At 35.9% G+C, this 16,952-nt stretch overlaps 1 non-coding gene across 1 annotated transcript; it reads left to right on the top strand.

Moving 5' to 3' along the window:
- The first annotated feature begins 4,045 nt into the window (after positions 1-4,045).
- On the top strand, positions 4,046-4,129 carry TRNAS-UGA (transfer RNA serine (anticodon UGA)). Its single transcript has one exon. It is a non-coding gene; the product is annotated as a tRNA-Ser (tRNA).
- Positions 4,130-16,952: the final 12,823 nt, after the last annotated feature.

Below are 16,952 nucleotides of genomic sequence, written 5' to 3'. Positions count from 1 at the left end.
TCTCACTGATTTCAACTTTGATTTATGGATGGATTCAAACGAATTGCGGAGGCTTTTCTACAGATAACTTCTGCTCCGCGTAGGACTTCCTGAACAATGTGGAACGCCATGGCTCCAGTATATATAACACAAGAAGAGAATTCCAGTACTTTCCAGTGTTTTCCATCATTTTCCGTGAAAATATCTGGACGAGAAGGTTGGTTAGAACCTTAGAATTTCCTTTTCCCCGTCAGGTTTGTTTTCCTAGGATTTCCCGAACATTCTAGCATTTTCTCAATCATTCGTAAAAGTTTCCGAATCTAGCGCGAACGAAAAGGACTAAACGCCCGACACTCTTATGCTTTCTGTGACTTGTTTGGCTGGCAACTTTTCCACCGTTTGGACTTTTAAGGCATTTTTGGCATGATTTTTATTTTTTATTTTTACTTAAAATAAATAGAAATAGTAAGGGTGTCGATTCGGTACGGTAACGGTAATTCGGTATGGTATGGTACGGTATTGAATTTGAAAACCTCAAACCATAACCGTACCGTACCATATTTAAACGGTACGGTATGAAAACGGTAATTTAAAAAACGGTACGGTATGAAACCGGTATGAAATCGGTATGGAAAAACGGCACGGTTCGGTATACGGTGTGGTTTTATTACGGTATTGTATGGGAACATACCAAGTTTGAAAAATGCAAAAAAGCACGATGTGAATTATAATAAGCATACATCAACGTACAGTGACTTATACAACCACACTACCACAACCAGTGCAGAAATTCATAACATCCTTCCCCACTCTCCCTTTCTGAGTACTCTCTGTACTCTGTCTCTCACCCACTGTTCTTCTTCTAATCCAAATAAAATTACCTACTGGAAGTACAATTTCATCAACTGGAAACAGATAAGAAGAGAAAGACCTACATATAATATAAGTGCTTAAGCTCTCACTTATTAATAAGAAGTGGATCAAGAACAGTAGATGGATTGAAGAAGCAGCAGCAAGCAAATGACTGTTGCAATGAAGCCGGCGATAAGAGCTCAAGTTACTCTGTCGCAGCACTTGGGAACTTGACCACAGATAGGCAACCAACCAGCGTGGCTATTCCCTTTGTTACCCACATATGTAGTTGCTAAAGCTGCTGAAATGCTTGAGCTGAGCAACATTGCCATGATCTACAAAATCCCATAAAAGAGCAATTTCATTAAATCTATCCATTTTTCAAATTCACAAACTCAAACCAAGAACAGAGGAGTTGAATTACCACATCAAGTGCCACAACCAAGCGCCAAAGGAGACTCTTTGGGAAGGAAAATAACCAGCAACCCATAAACACTAACAATGGCATTCGTTAACTGTAACCTCTCTGTTATCTCCTTCGTTGATGCAGAGAAGCTTGAAGCCATCAGCATAAGCCTGCAGCAAATGACCATAAACACCAAAAGCAGGTTCCAAAGGACATCAAACTCGATGCCAAACAAGGGAAAGTAGGCTCAAACATGTTGATATACATAAGAACTAACATCAAAATTCATGAATATTTCATCAACAATTACCTTGTAAATAAGTATTCTAAGCAATCCAAGGGCACCAGCAAGGTGACAATCTGCCCACCGAACCAGAAAAAGAAACAAATGCGCAACAAGCTATAAGACAATCTCAACAGCCGCTGCCTCTGCTCTCTGTTCTTCTCTTCGATTGTGACGAACAAAGGAAAGTTAGTGTTTAGAATTAGGGGTTTAGGGTTATAGTTATGCGGTATACGGTATGAAAAACGGGATTCGGTATTCGGTTTAGCGGTACGGTAAACGGTATTTACCAACGGTATGACACCGTTTACCATAACCGTACCGTACCGAATGACCAAATTCGGTAACGGTACATACCGTACCGAATTTCGAAACGGTACGGTATGGTACGGTTTAAACGGTTCGGTACGGTACGGTTTAACGGTTTTTTAACCATATTGACACCCTTAAGAAATAGTAGTGTTTAGTATAATTTGTACAGCCTACTTTTATTTGAAAATGGTTACAACAAATCAAAATTTAAAGGGATAATTACTATTATACCTATGTACTTTGGTTTTATTACTAATGAAATATTTGTATTTATGAAATTTCTATTGCTCCTCCCACTCCTAATGGTGTTAAATGATTATTAACATCAAATATATAATGTGTATTTTACCCTTCATTAAAATTAAGAAGACAAAAATGTAACATTATCAAATATATATATATATATGGAAAAAAAATCATCTGTTGTGCACATCTCTCTGCTGTGCAGAGCAATGCGACACCACTATTCGACACGTGGTGTATTCTTAATAAACGACTTAGATTAGAAGACAGGGTTTTAAGTGAAACTGACCCACCTTATGACCCATTTAAAAAAAAAAATAACTCATTTTCGTGACCCACTTCTAAATATGGATGCCAAGATTTTTTTCCCATTTTTCTCCTATTGTGTTACCATGCAATGTTCCCTTTCCTCCTTCTCTGTCGCCCCAGTAGTAGTTGCAGGTGGAAGAAGAGCTATAGAGAGATCGATTTGCTGTGTTTCTAGGTTTCAAGCGATCGATATGTTTTCCCTTGAGGTTGATTCTCATCTTCCTCTCCACCACACTCGTTGATCAATCTTCCTCTCCGCCACACTAGTTGATATGGCTAATGGACGGTACCTTTGGAGGAATTTTTTCTTCAAAGCTCTCTGATTGATTAACCCGTTCTTCTTCTTCTCCTTCGTTTGTGAATCTGGGGTTCAAAATCTGAGGTTTTGGTTGTGATTCTTTTATTCCTCTAAGCCCCATTTTGTTCAAAATCTGGTATTCAGTTTCCCTATCTTGATTTTTGTTAGAACTCCATGTAATCTGAATTTTGTAACTCGTTTTTGTGTGTATATATATATATATATACTCTGTTTCTAAAACATTGAGAAAACGAGCAGCAAAAGAAACAAGTTGGAAACATATGAATGAACCCCGGTTCTTGTTTCCAAGATCCATATGTCTGAAACAATGACTCATAGTCAGCATGTGGAGAATGCAGAACATGAGTTGGAGCAGGAAAATAAATCCCAAGTTGAAGTCGATGCTGATCAGCACGATTCAGGCTTGACGACAGAGAAAGAAGAAAAGGCAGAGGATAATCCTTTAGTAACACTTGTTGATGATAAGCATATGGAGGGAAGCTTGGCTGAGTCAAAGGATGGTTCTTACTTTTAACCGGGACACTAAAACGGATCTTTTTTCTAAAAAAATGGGTCTTAAGGTGGGTCAGTTTCACTTAAAACCCTGCCTTCTAATCTGAGCCGTTTATTAAGAATACACTACGTGTCGAATTGTGGTACCGCACTGCTGTGCACAACAAAGAATTTTTTTCAGTCAATTATTATTATTATTATTATTATTATTATTATTATTATTATTATTATTACTATTACTATTATAAAAGGTACGAACTCATGGAAGATGGCTACATTAATAATTAATTATGTTTAAGATTGTAATTTAACACCCATAAATATGATTAATATAATATTTATTATTAATTGAATCTTCAAAGGTTTTTCTTGGAATCCCAAACGGTTGAAACTTTTAGTTGGCCCATTAAAAGAAAAAAAAAGGGAAAAGTCCATCAAAACCAATGATATTCATTTAATTAAAATCATTATAAATAGAAAATATAATAATATTTATTAATTAATATATTTACTGAATGGATCTTCAAAGGTTTTGCTTGAGAATCCCAAAGATTTGAAGCCTCTTAGTTTGCCCATTAAAAGAAAAAGAAAAAAAAAAACCATTAAAATCTTTGATATTCATTTAATTAAAATCTTTTATATAGAATGACGAAAACATATAACTTTTAGACTTAAATTCAACTCAAAGAAGAAAAAAACTCAATCATATTCCAGGACACACCACAGATGCATATGCATGTGTATCATTACTAGTATATATATACAGGGGAACCTGAACCGATTCACAGAATCTTGGAGATATTTTCCCATTTAACGTATTATTAAGATGAAACCCGAAACACACAACCTCGTCGATATGTCCGAGTGGTTAAGGAGATAGACTTGAAATCTATATTGGGCTTTGCCCGCGTAGGTTCAAACTCTGTTGTCGACGATTTTTGCCTAATAGTTCTTGGTTTTGAAATCTCTTTTTGTTATTTTTCTACATAATGGAAAAACTCTTTTTCTTTGTCCGATGATGTAGCATACCACATCAATGTGTGAACCACATCAAATCTCTACTTGAATCTTAGTTGGTGTACATCACATGGCTGGGTTTGTCTAACTTCATAACTAACTTATCAGTATAGTCTCTAATTGATATCTCTGTAATATCAGCATCTGTCTATGGTTCTTGTCTGATTATTTTTAGGTGTTAATCACCCCTTTGAGACGAACCATTAGGAGTTTGAAGCTCATCAAGTAACTATTGCTTATGATTTTAGTTATGGGAATTCCCCTGGTTGATGACCCTATCACAGGCCTGCAGTAGCTACAGCTGCTGTTTGTTGATCCTTGGGGCTGAGGTTATCCAACTCTATTACCTTGTATTGCTAGAAGTAGTGAGAATTAATAAACCTATTTTTGTCTGTTGGAGGGAGTCATTCATATAATAGCTAGACTACTAAAACCAGTGGTTGATTTGAATTGCTTTTTGTTGATTGGGTTAGGTTATCTCACACCTATCTTTATATTAATGTTAGCACTCTATCACATAGATTTCCCCCCAATTTGGCCTCTCTTGCAACCTTAAAAAAACAGAAAAAAATACAAGTAATGGAATAAACTATAGAGTTTACTGACAGCCAATACTCTGGGCTCTTTCTCATGTCAACAGTACAACCATGGCTCTTAGCTAGAAAACTGTCCCTCTAAGAGCTGAAGAATGAACAAAGTGAATGAGAGTAGCTTTGGCTTTTTCCACCAAGTTTTAGTAATAAAAGACATTTCCATACTACTATTCACGTAAATCAAAGCATGCCTACAGATGATTTCATGACATACTTCCAATGTTCCTGTTCGGTCTGTGTTTTATTATTTTAATCAAACCTTCTGTTGCATGAAATCCATGTGTAGTTATTGATGTTTCAGCTGCTGCTGCACACTTGGTTATCCTGCGTGCAACATTGAAGCAAGGATTTGCCTTATTATATGGATGCACTTATTATTTTTTTTATCAATTATCAGCTATTGATTGTTATGCCTTAAACTGCTTGCAATCTTTCTAGTCAAGGCATTGAAGCTCAACTCTACTAAACCATTTTGGAATCTCAGGGCTGCTTGCCACAAGTGCAGCAGCACTTGAGAGTTAGGATGTTGATGGGGTGTTATGGTTGGAAAGGTTTAATGGTAAGAGGAGATCCACAGTGAAGGATTCTATGCTTGGTAACTGGAGGTGGAATCTTTGCCAATGTACTTGTTATTATACAAACATCTTGAGCTATGGATATAGATAGACGGTAGTCTTTGCATTCACCTATTATGATTATTGTACATAACTTTTTCTTTTTTTTTGAATCCGAAGAGTTTATATATAGGGTGGAGGGAATATTACTAATATAGGTGTCGCCGGATTATATTATGATTATTGTACATGCTATGGATCGGCTATATTAGGTGATTTTCAATTTCCAACTTTAAATTACATTTGATATTTTCAAATATTTTAGTTTCTATTTTAAGTTTTATTTAAGAACATAGATCCTTTATTCGTTGAATTCTTTTTTTAGAAGAAAAATCAAATCTTTCCTTTATTTGAAGGGTTTTTTTTTTAATTAATTTAAAGTTAATTTATTCCCATAATTAACTAAGGGTGGTATTATAAGTTGACAAAATAGTAAATAAGTAAAGAAATAAATGCAAAGTTATTTTTGTGATTTTGAAAAAATATATAGATGTCACATCATCAATAAACTAACGGAACTTTACGGTGGGGGCATTAGTAATTGTAGACAAAATTAAATGTTGAATTAGTAATTTTAAAACGTACAGGAGATATAGTAATAATAAAATCAGAGTACAAGGGAGCAACAATAATTACCCTAAAATTAAAAATAATTTTTAACCTATTTTTAATTTTTCTATGAAAATCATTTTCATTTATTTTTGCATGGTTCTTAAAATGCATGTGCTTGTAATTTGTATAAGGAAGGTTAAAATATGAAATTCACGATCTATTTATAACTTTGTCTTTCAAGCTCCTCCATTCTTGATTTAGGGCATACTTCTCAATCGTCTCGCAAAAGAGAACTTCAAACCCTTCCAAAATGTAAATATCACTTTTCTCTTCAAGAAGATTCATGCTTTTTGTTTTCTTTTGTTTTCTATGTGTTGAAGTGGTTGTTCAAAATGTAATATTTAGCGATGACCCATTTTCACCCAGAGACATAAAACGAGTCGGTAAAGAATCCTACTGGAAAAAAAGTAAATAATGGGCCAACCTGGGTTGACTGGAGGATAAAACTTGATCAACCAATTCTTGGTTGAACCATGAATAAACATATGTAACGTATGCACTAAGCCATGTGTACAATGTGAATCGTAACCAATCTCCTTAAAGATAGGGATAAGGATCTTCATCAAGTTGGATTGTTTGAATTGCTATTAAAATCGAAATCATACTCCACAACTACAATCCAAGTAATATTCTATCAGTAAATAAAATTCTTCCTCTCGTCTGAGAAATTAGCAACAATTATAAAGTTCAAGTTAGCTCTATCACTGCACAACCAAGGTAACCTACTAAACTATAAATACACACAACTTCATCATTATTCAGGTACGCTTTCTTGGGTTACTCTTTTAATCATTGTGAGCTCTGTAAGTTGTTTTCTTCTTCTAAAGCTATGTGCTTCCACTGACTTGATTGTCTGAGACATTTCTCAACCTACTCGGTTGAGCACGTTTTTTACAGGTTGCTCACTTGCACTACCAAATAGGTTTTTAGAGCAACAATTGGCACTGTTTATAAAAACTTGATCAAAAAGGCATCATGTACGTAAACCGTATCAGGAATACTAAAGCAACCCTACGGTATGTTTGTGATTGATGAGTTCGTCTATGATTCAAGGGTATTTGCATTTAATGTCTTTTTGTAGTAACCCAACCGTACGGTGTGTTTTTCATTCACCCTCCTCTTTTAACTAGAATAATGATTAATTTTCTGTGCATTGAGATGTTTCATTGTTGATATGTGATTAGCACATTTATGTGTGGAATCTTAGGGCATAAAGCATGCATTTTATACACTTAGAGTGGAGTTACCTTGGGTTTTATGTTGTTTTTGCAGATTTTAGAACTTTTCAAGATTTAAGCAAATATTTGGAGTTTTGGGCTTGAATCATGCTATTTTACATGTCAAGAAGTCCATTCAAATTCTCAAATGCGAAAATGGGCCTGATCTGGAGCATGATGGGCTAGAGATGTGTGATTATGGGCCAACTCCGAAATATTGAAGAGATAAAGAAGGCAAATTTGATCTACGGCTGCGATTTTAAATCAAATCTACAGAGATATTATTGAGAGAGTCCAAATTGAAAAGAGTCCTTGCATTCCTCAATATCTTATCTCCTATCTTGGATTTAATTAAAGAAAGAAAATGAGGAAAAAGAATTATATTCATAAAGAAAAAGAGGAAAAATCCCGTTTTTGAATGCCTCTGTCCAGTTTCGATCAAACCCTTCATCGAACGGTCATCCGATGTCCGATCGTGCTGATTTTTGGAGGAGAGCTTCACGACTACTTCAATCTCAAATCCAACGGTGGAATTATGCATCTGATCTCTCTACGTTGGCGCAATTATTACGTCAAAACCCTAATTGGCTGAGTCAGGTAGAAACCCTAAGTTTTATTCAAATTCAGCCGTGCTTCTAAACTCTATAAAAGGAGAGCATACTCCATCAAAGGAGAACATATTCTAGAGCTTAGTAGAAGCATTCTTTCTTCTCTCTTTAGTTTATTTAGGCTTTCTCTAGTTTTCTTTCCTTGCATTTGTGAGATTTAAATTTCTAGATTCAATGTTTAAGTTTAATTTTTTTATGTAATGCAATTCAAGTTCAAGTTTCAAGTTTTTAGATTCATTTTTCTTTGGGTCTAGCAATTGCAAATTTAGATCATTCTAGATCTAGATCTGGTTGTTAGGGTTGGTTGAGATTCGAATCATTTGTTCAAGTCGCAAGTAAGTAACCTTCTTTATTAATCTTCTCTCCTCCCTCCATTCTCGCTTCTATCTACCCCTCCATCTTAATTTAGGATTTACTTTCAGCATTATTTATTGTTCTCCCTTCCCTTGGATCCTTGATCAGAGATGCCTACAGTCGTGTCTCCCTTTGGTTAAGGCTTCATTTTTCCTTTTATTGCTTTGTTTATTGCTTTGTTATTTATTTTCTGTTATTTACTTTCTGCTTATTCATTCATCACCTCGAATCGCATAACTGGAGCAAGCCTACAGGCGTGCCTCTGCTTCTGGTGACGGGTGGTGTTGCATCTGCATTTTAGCTATGAACTAAATTTTACTGACTGCTTTAACATACTAAATGGTTTTACATCTTTTTTTTTTCATTTTTATTTTTATTGTTCGCATTTTTTTTTCCTGTCTTTTATTTAGTATTGATTGTGTTTAATTTATTTTTCGTTTCAATTCAATTGCATTAGACGTATGGATTAGAATCGTTTAGTTTAGTTAATTAGTTAACAAAAATTGAATCATTCCACTCTCGCATTACTATTAAGAAGTTGAATTCTAAGTGGTATATCTCTTTGAGATCGACCCATTAGCTACACGATACCGTGCGCTTGCGGTTACTTTTAAATTATTCAAACAATATGAAAATTAAAAAAAAAAATTGGTCCTTTTGGAATTACACATTCTGAAAATCATGCACTTAAGAACTTCCTTTGAGGTTCTTTACTGATCTTGTTTTAACGTTAGAAGGATAGTTCTTATTATGAATTTTATTCTGATCATGACAAACTTTCCTAAAACAAAAACAACCTCAAAAGACGTTTCCTTATTTTTACTTACCCTTTCCTTACAAATTGATAAACCAAAAAAATAAAAGAAAGGCACACACTTTCAATATAGTTTGATTATATTTACTACAGCCTATTTTCTTCTCTACCAGTGTCAATTTAAGAGGACATCATTAACTCTGCAAACTTGGACAAGTCAATCCCCTTTCCTCAGTTCTTCTCAAAAAACCACATCTAGTCGACTCAAGAGCTCGATTGAGTCAGAAGCATGCTCTCTCTTTTTTCTTCTATTTTTTTTTAAGAAAAAACCTAATTAGATAGAAAAACCGCGATTACAACCTAAAGATAATACATCAAATAACATTAACCACCTAACATAAGTAGGGGGGTGCAAGTATAAGAAAGCTCCCTGCGATAACACCCCTTCCTTAGCCAAAACATCTGCCACTAAATTTGCCTCCCTAAAGACATGAATGAAAGAGATATAACGAAAAGTCTTTGTCACCCTTTAAAATCCGAGATTATAGGATAAAACTTCCAAGATACCTCCTTAGGATGCTTTTGGAGGATGGCACTTAATGCTTGGTTGTTGTTTTCCATAACTATTGAAGGCAGTTTGAAACATTTGGCCCAAAGCATAGCCTGCCGCATGGCCAGAGCCTCAAGAGTAAGTACATCTTGAGATGAAGAACCATTCCCAAAACCAAATAGCATCTTGCCCAGATAATTACTCGTAATTTCACCATAGCAAACAAGACGCTTCTCCTTAAAAAAGGAGTCATCAATATTAATTTTGGTAATATGTGGATGAAGAATTATCCATTTTATGATTCCATGATTGATGGGAGGTACGAGCTTTATAGCTTTGGATGAAAGATAAAACTACATGCCCTTCCATATTTGGAAGCTAAGATGAGATATTTGAGAAGTGGGGCCAGCTATGATACTCACCGTATAGGATTTTCAAAGAAGCCATAAGTCCAGGAGAAGCGTCAAAGTTTCGAAAGCTCACTTCCCAGATGAATCATTTTCCGGTGCCGAGATTAGATTGCCTCATAAGGAAGGTAAGCAGTTGTACTGAGTTCTCCATAAGTTGCAATCTCACCAAGATAAGCATTCACCGTCTTCGCAACCCTTTGAATGACCTGACAACAAATCTCACTAAGATCACCGGCGTTGAAGACCGTCTTGCTTTTCTCCTCAACAAAATCGGAGATAATCCTGCGAATGCTCAGCAAATCAAAGAAAGTCCACTTTTTGAGCTGTAATTCAAGAAAGAAACAATCAGATCCAATTCTAGCATCCTACCCTACTGCAGGTATTACTCTGCGCTACTGTCACATCAACATTGAATGCATCGTTTGCGTTGTCTTCAAAATTAACTGAGCACAAGTCAAATAAAAAATCACTCGACCAAATCAAAGCTTGACCAAGAAAACTTAGTCCCTTGGCCCAAGCACGAATTTAACGTGACCAAGTGACTGGGCTTATGATGTAGCCGAACAATAATAGGCCGACTTGGTTCGACCGAGGATAAAACTTGACTGACCAAGCCTTGGTTGGACCAGTACAAATAAACATATGTAACGTATGCACTAAGCAACGTGTACAATATGAATCATGAACAACCTCCTCACAGATAAGGATAAAGATCCTAATCATGTCGGATAGTTTGAATTGTTATTAAAATCAAGATTAGACTCCACAACTCCAAACCAAATAATACTCTCTCAGTGGATAAGATTTCTCCTCTTCTTTTGGAAGATTATAGAGTTCAACTTGAGCTTTATCACCACACAATCAAAGTAACCTACTAAATTATAAATACCCACAACTTCACCATTATCAGGTACACCTTCTTGGATTACTCTTTTGAGCATTATAAGCTCTACAACTTGTTTTCTTATTCTAAAGCTATGCGCTTTCATTAACTTAATCGTTGGAGATGTTCCCTGACCAACCTAAATGAGTGCGTTTTTTACAGGTGTTCGTTTTTATTTGTCAAACATGTTTTTAGAGCAACAAACCCCATCCGGAACTTCCCAATCCTAATCAATCTCTTATAAAACCCTTCTACTACGTAAATCTCTCAACTTATAAATTCAAACCACATACTTATAAAAAGGTAAGCACTTGAAGCCTGATTGAAAGTTAAGAGGTCATCAAAGGCTGGAGGTACTAGCGACCCAGATGTGAGTTGTGGCTAGACCTGTAAATGGATAGCCAAAATCTACTTCCGAATTCCCATTCTTATTCGTTTAAGGGTGTCTGTATCCAAAATTTTTCTTACCGAAAAATAGTTGTATTCGTCCATTAAGCAACCGAATTCAGATTCGAATAATTGCTTATCGGATCGGATAATATCCAGATAAAAAATTATTCAGATATAGTAAATTATTCAACATATTTTTCTCTGAAAATGGATAATAATCGAATTTGGAAACCGGGTAATCGAATAATCAGAAATAAAAAATTATCCGGTTAGAATAAAGTTAAACACTTTTCACAAAAAATGACTAATAATCGGATTCAGAAACCGGTAATCGGTAACCAAAAATTGTAAATCGAAAGAAAAAAATAATAACAATCACCAATCAATAGTCAGTTTATAGAATCGGGTTATTAGCGGATATCCGATAAAGTTCCATATTAGAATTCGGACACCTTTAAATTTCTGCCGAATTGAGATTCAAATTCAAATAGTGATTCTAATTGGATTCGGATACTGGTGTATCCAGGCCAAATCCAAACCGTTTACAGGTCTAGTTGTGGTTAACTAAGTAAAAAGTGGATGAAGAGATTTCTCCTTCACCTATTTCTATGTATGGTTAAAAGTTGAAAATAAGATTAGATTAAAAAACATTTGTGAATTATTATAGTACACTAGGGGCAAATATTAATGAGCCTATATGTAAATCAAAAAATATTTTGAATTTTAACTAATATGTGCAAATAAATATAAATAGCTCTTATAAATGTCAAACGCGAGGTGCCCATATGTAAGGTTAGCCATCCTTCAGGCTTCACAAGTCTTATTGTCATTTATGAGTGATTGCGTCCAAAATCTGCTCAGCCCTTAGATCTCCTCGTGATGACCTGCAAAACGAAAGCGTCAGATGTGACCCGACCGCTGGGGTCGGGAGTCCACCTCCGAAGGCTAAATCAGTTGATGAACTTAATCACAAACGGCTCTGCTAGAAGCGCAGAGCTAAGGAATGAAGAACTGGGAAAGGTGATCTAGATAGCAGATCGCTGATAGTTTAGGTCTATCAGTATGTATCTGAACCTCGAGTCTCAGATAGTATTCTTTTCGATCCCCTCACCTTGTATGGTAGTGAGGTTTATATAGAGTGTACCTTCGAATCTCCTTCGTTGGATGCACTTGAGCCTTCTTCGGGTAGTCGTTGGATCTTAACAGTTAGATCCGTTGAGCAATAGACTTCTACTAGTTTGGACTAGTAGAGGACTCCTGAGATAACCTTTAGGTTATGTGATGATTATCCCTTCGATAATGATTATCCGCAGCCGTCAATTCGAGTCTGCCATCATTATGGTGATTACCCTAATCCATAAGTAGGATTAGGGCACGCTTGCAGCCGAATAAGCTTTCTTCTTCAGCAAGCCATCTTCTGGATCCGATTCGCTCGGGAGCGAGTCGCTTCTCTACGTCTCGATCGGGGTCGAGGGTCGGACCAGGTATGAACCCGATCTGATCATAATCTCTCCGTATCAAATGGATAGTCGAAATTCAGACTCTTAATTAGAAAATTTTCTTACAGGAAAATATCCGTATTCATCTTCTAAGCAATCGGATTCGAATGCAGATTCGAATTTGGATAATTGCTTATCAGATCTGATAATATTCAAATATATTTGAGTAAAGTATTCAACATTTTTTTTTCTAAAAATAAATGGTAATTCGATTTGTTTATTAGAAAGAGTCCTATTACGCAACACAGTGGCTAGGGTGAATTAAGGGGGTCAATTTTTAGATCAAACCGTTAAGACCATAATGAACAGGCCTGTTATGGCCCAAATCAAACCAAACCAAGACATATTGGAAGGGGTACAGGCTGAGGGGTCAAAAGCCAAACAATTTTGGGCTGGTTCAGGTCAACTCATTAGTGACCTGTAACTAAATGCACCAAACCATTACCGGATTGAACAGTTATAAATGCCCAAACCTTTGTAAGCCGTTATAATTATGTTGAATTTTAGTTTTTTAAGTTTTACCTTTTACAATTATACTTTCCCTTTCTCAGTTTCTCCCTCCTATTTGCATTGATACCCTCTTTCTCCAAAACCTCAAGTATGAGATAAATATGGCAACAGGTTATTGAATACTATGTTAGGGATCACTAAGATGAGCAATTCTAATCAAATTTGGGACCATTCTCTCCTACCTTACTTACAAGTTGTGTTATTATCTTTCTCCATAACCTCAAATGGAAGATAAATATGTGAACACAAGTGTTACTGACTACTATGTTAGCAATCACTAAGACGAGCAATACTACTCAAATCTAGGACCGTTCTTTCTTGGCCTTACTAATAGGTTGTGTTACAGTCTTCTTAGCCACCATGACCTCAGCTAGATCATGCCCACCATTTAGTAATCTTTTGATTTTTAACTTTTTATTCGCGCCCATATTTTGGAGTTATGGTCTTCATTTTGATTTTTTTTTTTTTTATGTTAAAACATACATGTTTCTTTTTTATTTTTTGTTTTTTTCCAACTAAAATGATAGTTTTTCTATGTGTCTACATTGATATCTTTTTTTTTTTTTTTTTTTTTAATAATTAGATTATGAGTTTATTTTACTCTTTAAAGAGGTTAAAGATGTTAAAGAAAGTTTGTTTGGACCTTAAGCGCAAGAGGCAAGATCCAAGATCCATATCATTTTTAACGTGAAATGGGCTATAACGATTGCCTGTCAATGATTTTGGCGCATTATTATGTGTCATTTGTCCATTTGGCACAAAAGTTGTCAAACTCTTGTATGGTAAACCGGTCTAAAAAAGTGGGTTGGTTCAGCAAAAGTGTGATGAACCGGATGTTTGGCACACAATTTATGTGCCAACAAGAAGCTCCAATTAAAATTGGAGCTTCTTGGGCACAGAAGCAATTCTCATAGAAAATGCAATGCACAAGGGAAGCTGATGCTGAATTGGGGTATCAACGTCATTTTCCCATCTAACTTTATCAAAAGCCCTAAAACGGTATGCTTCTCTCTCGACTTTTTGTCTCTTGTCTCATCTCTCTTAAGCCCTAAGCAAGCGAAGAATCCTCTCTCTACAACCAAAGCCACAAGCTCCCTCTATTGTTGAATACGAGTTTGATAGAAAACAAATTCCAATTTCAACTTCATTTGCAATCATTTTAGGGTTTCCACTTCATCTTCATCAGCGAGTCTCTAGTTTACACTTCTTCATCTTCGTTCACCTGCAATTGGAGGTATTTATCTCACTAAAAGGATTCGTGTGATTCCTTTTTCATTCTTTTTTTCCTCTCTTTTTTCCTTAAAACCAATTTCATTGTTGTTTCCCTTTTTTGTAAAATATCTCTCTTTCTGTAGTCTTTACCAAGCACTGGTTGCAAGTGTCAATGAGTCTGCTGAAATTTTCTCCCCACCCACCCCCCCACCCCCCACATAGTGTTTTTTTTCCCTTTTGAATGAGATTAAATGAATTTGCTATGATCTTTCAATGAATGAGGAGTCTACTCTGTTTTTCTTCTACTGTTAAGGATATCCAAGGGTACCAGTTACTTGTTCATGTAAATGAGGTCCCCTTTTAATGTCAATGAAAAATAAACACTTAAAGAGAGTCCTTTTTTTTTTTTCTTCAGAGAATGCCATTTTTTATTTATTCTTTATATGAGTAAATTGGTTAGTTCTAATGCTCACTTATATAGATTGGGTCATTTGATGGATCAGGTGTTTGGCTAGCGCCCAGAAAACATCTTTCTAATGACTGTTGTTCCATGTGGGTTTTGGAACATTTTTGTTAGATTTTTCAGTTTGATTCGATTGCCTCTATTTACAGGTTTAGTAGTATATTCTAGCCTTTCCAATTTAGTTCTAGTAATATCACTCTTTGAATCTTCTTCTGTACGAGCCTGGTTGTGTGATGTATTTGAAGTTATTACTAGTTCATCTATCCTATATATTGTTGCCATTAGGTATTACTATGTGATTTTTTACATCATACAATGATGACTTCATTAGAATCATTACTTCACAACTTATCATTACCGAAGTTCTGATTGATCTATTGAAAAGATGAGATGAAAATTGTATAGATGTTTTAATACATTTGTCTTTTATCAAGACAGAAATAAGGGCTATTTATTATAAGTGTCTTATTCTCAATATTTTCTTATGTTTGATTTCTACTAAAGAGGATGAAGAAGATAACAAAGAGCTGAGTGATATAAAGGGCTGAGCTATTCACTATACTGATTGTTAAGAGGTTTGATACAGATCACAAGATCATACTTTTATCTCAAGTTTGTTGTTTCTCATTGTGTATTGTACATTATGTGTTGCTGGATCATATTTTCCTCTCTCCTCTCTCTTCCTAAAATTTAGAAAAATCCTTGAATCTATGCGATCTTCTCGTTTCTCACTCTCCCTTCTATGCTCATGGCTCTCACCTCTCTCTTCACAAAATTCAAAAAAAAAAACTCGGATTTGCAGCAGTTTTCTCTCTTCTATGTGGATTCACATCCTCTGTAATTCCTTTCCCTACAATTCCCTATAATTCCCTCCTAAGATTGTGCCATGTGGCAGTTAAGTAATCCAACAGTTACCCAACAAAATAGAGTCAAAATAAAATTCAAATTTATGGGTGGATTTAAATAAAATTCAAATTTAGTTTAAATTGGGTAACTGTTGGATTACTTAAATGCCACGTGGCACAATCCTAGAAGGGAATTGCAGGGACTTGTAGGGAAGGGAATTACAGAAGATGTGAATCCCCCCACCAGGTGGTAACTGGCAAGATGATACACCAACCGATTCTAATAAAAACAATCACACTGCCAGAGATCCAATTTGGAGGGATAAAGACCAGGTTGGTTACTTAATTTTCACTCTCTTCCTAATCCATGTAGATTTTTCATGCAAAACCCTTCCCTAAAAGTTGATGGAAAATAAAAAATCCTCGTCAAAATTCGATTCGATCTAGAGCCTAAGCGCATAGCCTAGGTGTGTGCTCGTGTGAAGTAGTTGGTTCAATATAGATTCGATGACCAAAAGTTGCAGGTGGAAGAAAACGGTGTTAACAGAGAGTTTTTCAGGCATTGGGGGTATTGATGTTTCCTTTTTCCACAAAGAATTGTCCATTCACCATTGGGGTTGTCCTTCGGAGGGTTGGCTGGTTGTGAACAAGTACCGATGGTTCGGTGAAGGGTCATAAAGCAGGATATGGTGCCATCGGAAGATTGGGGAATGGTCAGGTGGTGTTTGCCATAGGAGGTGGTGTCGCTAACAACAACATTCTACCATGTGAATTGAGAGGCATCAGGTGTGGTATTCTAGAAGCCAGGAAGCATAACTTCTCGGGTGGAGATTTGTTGCGATTCTTTGAATGTCGTGCAGGCCATTCAGGGAGAAGTTGGTTCTCCTTGGATCATTGCTGAACTAATAAAAGAGATTCAGGTGCTCTTAGAAGGGTTCCAACACTGGTGGGTGGTCTATAATGTCCACGAGACCAACCGATGTGCGGATTGGTTGGCGTCGATGATGCCATCGATCGGTGAACTTAACCTTGATGTTGAGGCGCTCCCTAGTTTGTTTGCAATCGTTTGTTAGGGAGGAGCAGTTTGGTCGTCTTTTTTTAGAAATTAGCTTGGTATAGGCTTTTCCTCTTATTATATTATGTAATTCTCGCCCATGTTTTAAAATATATATATAATACGTCGACTCAGTTGGGGATAGAAAGCACAATTATGTAGTAATAATAGC

The sequence above is a fragment of the Hakea prostrata genome, chromosome 10 (genome assembly GCF_041222555.1).
Source record: "Hakea prostrata isolate BN-2017 chromosome 10, UWA_Hpros_2, whole genome shotgun sequence".
In the NCBI taxonomy this organism is placed as follows: Eukaryota; Viridiplantae; Streptophyta; class Magnoliopsida; order Proteales; family Proteaceae; genus Hakea; species Hakea prostrata.
The sequence above is the reverse complement of the archived record's forward strand: the minus strand, read 5'-3'. Positions and strand labels throughout refer to the sequence as shown.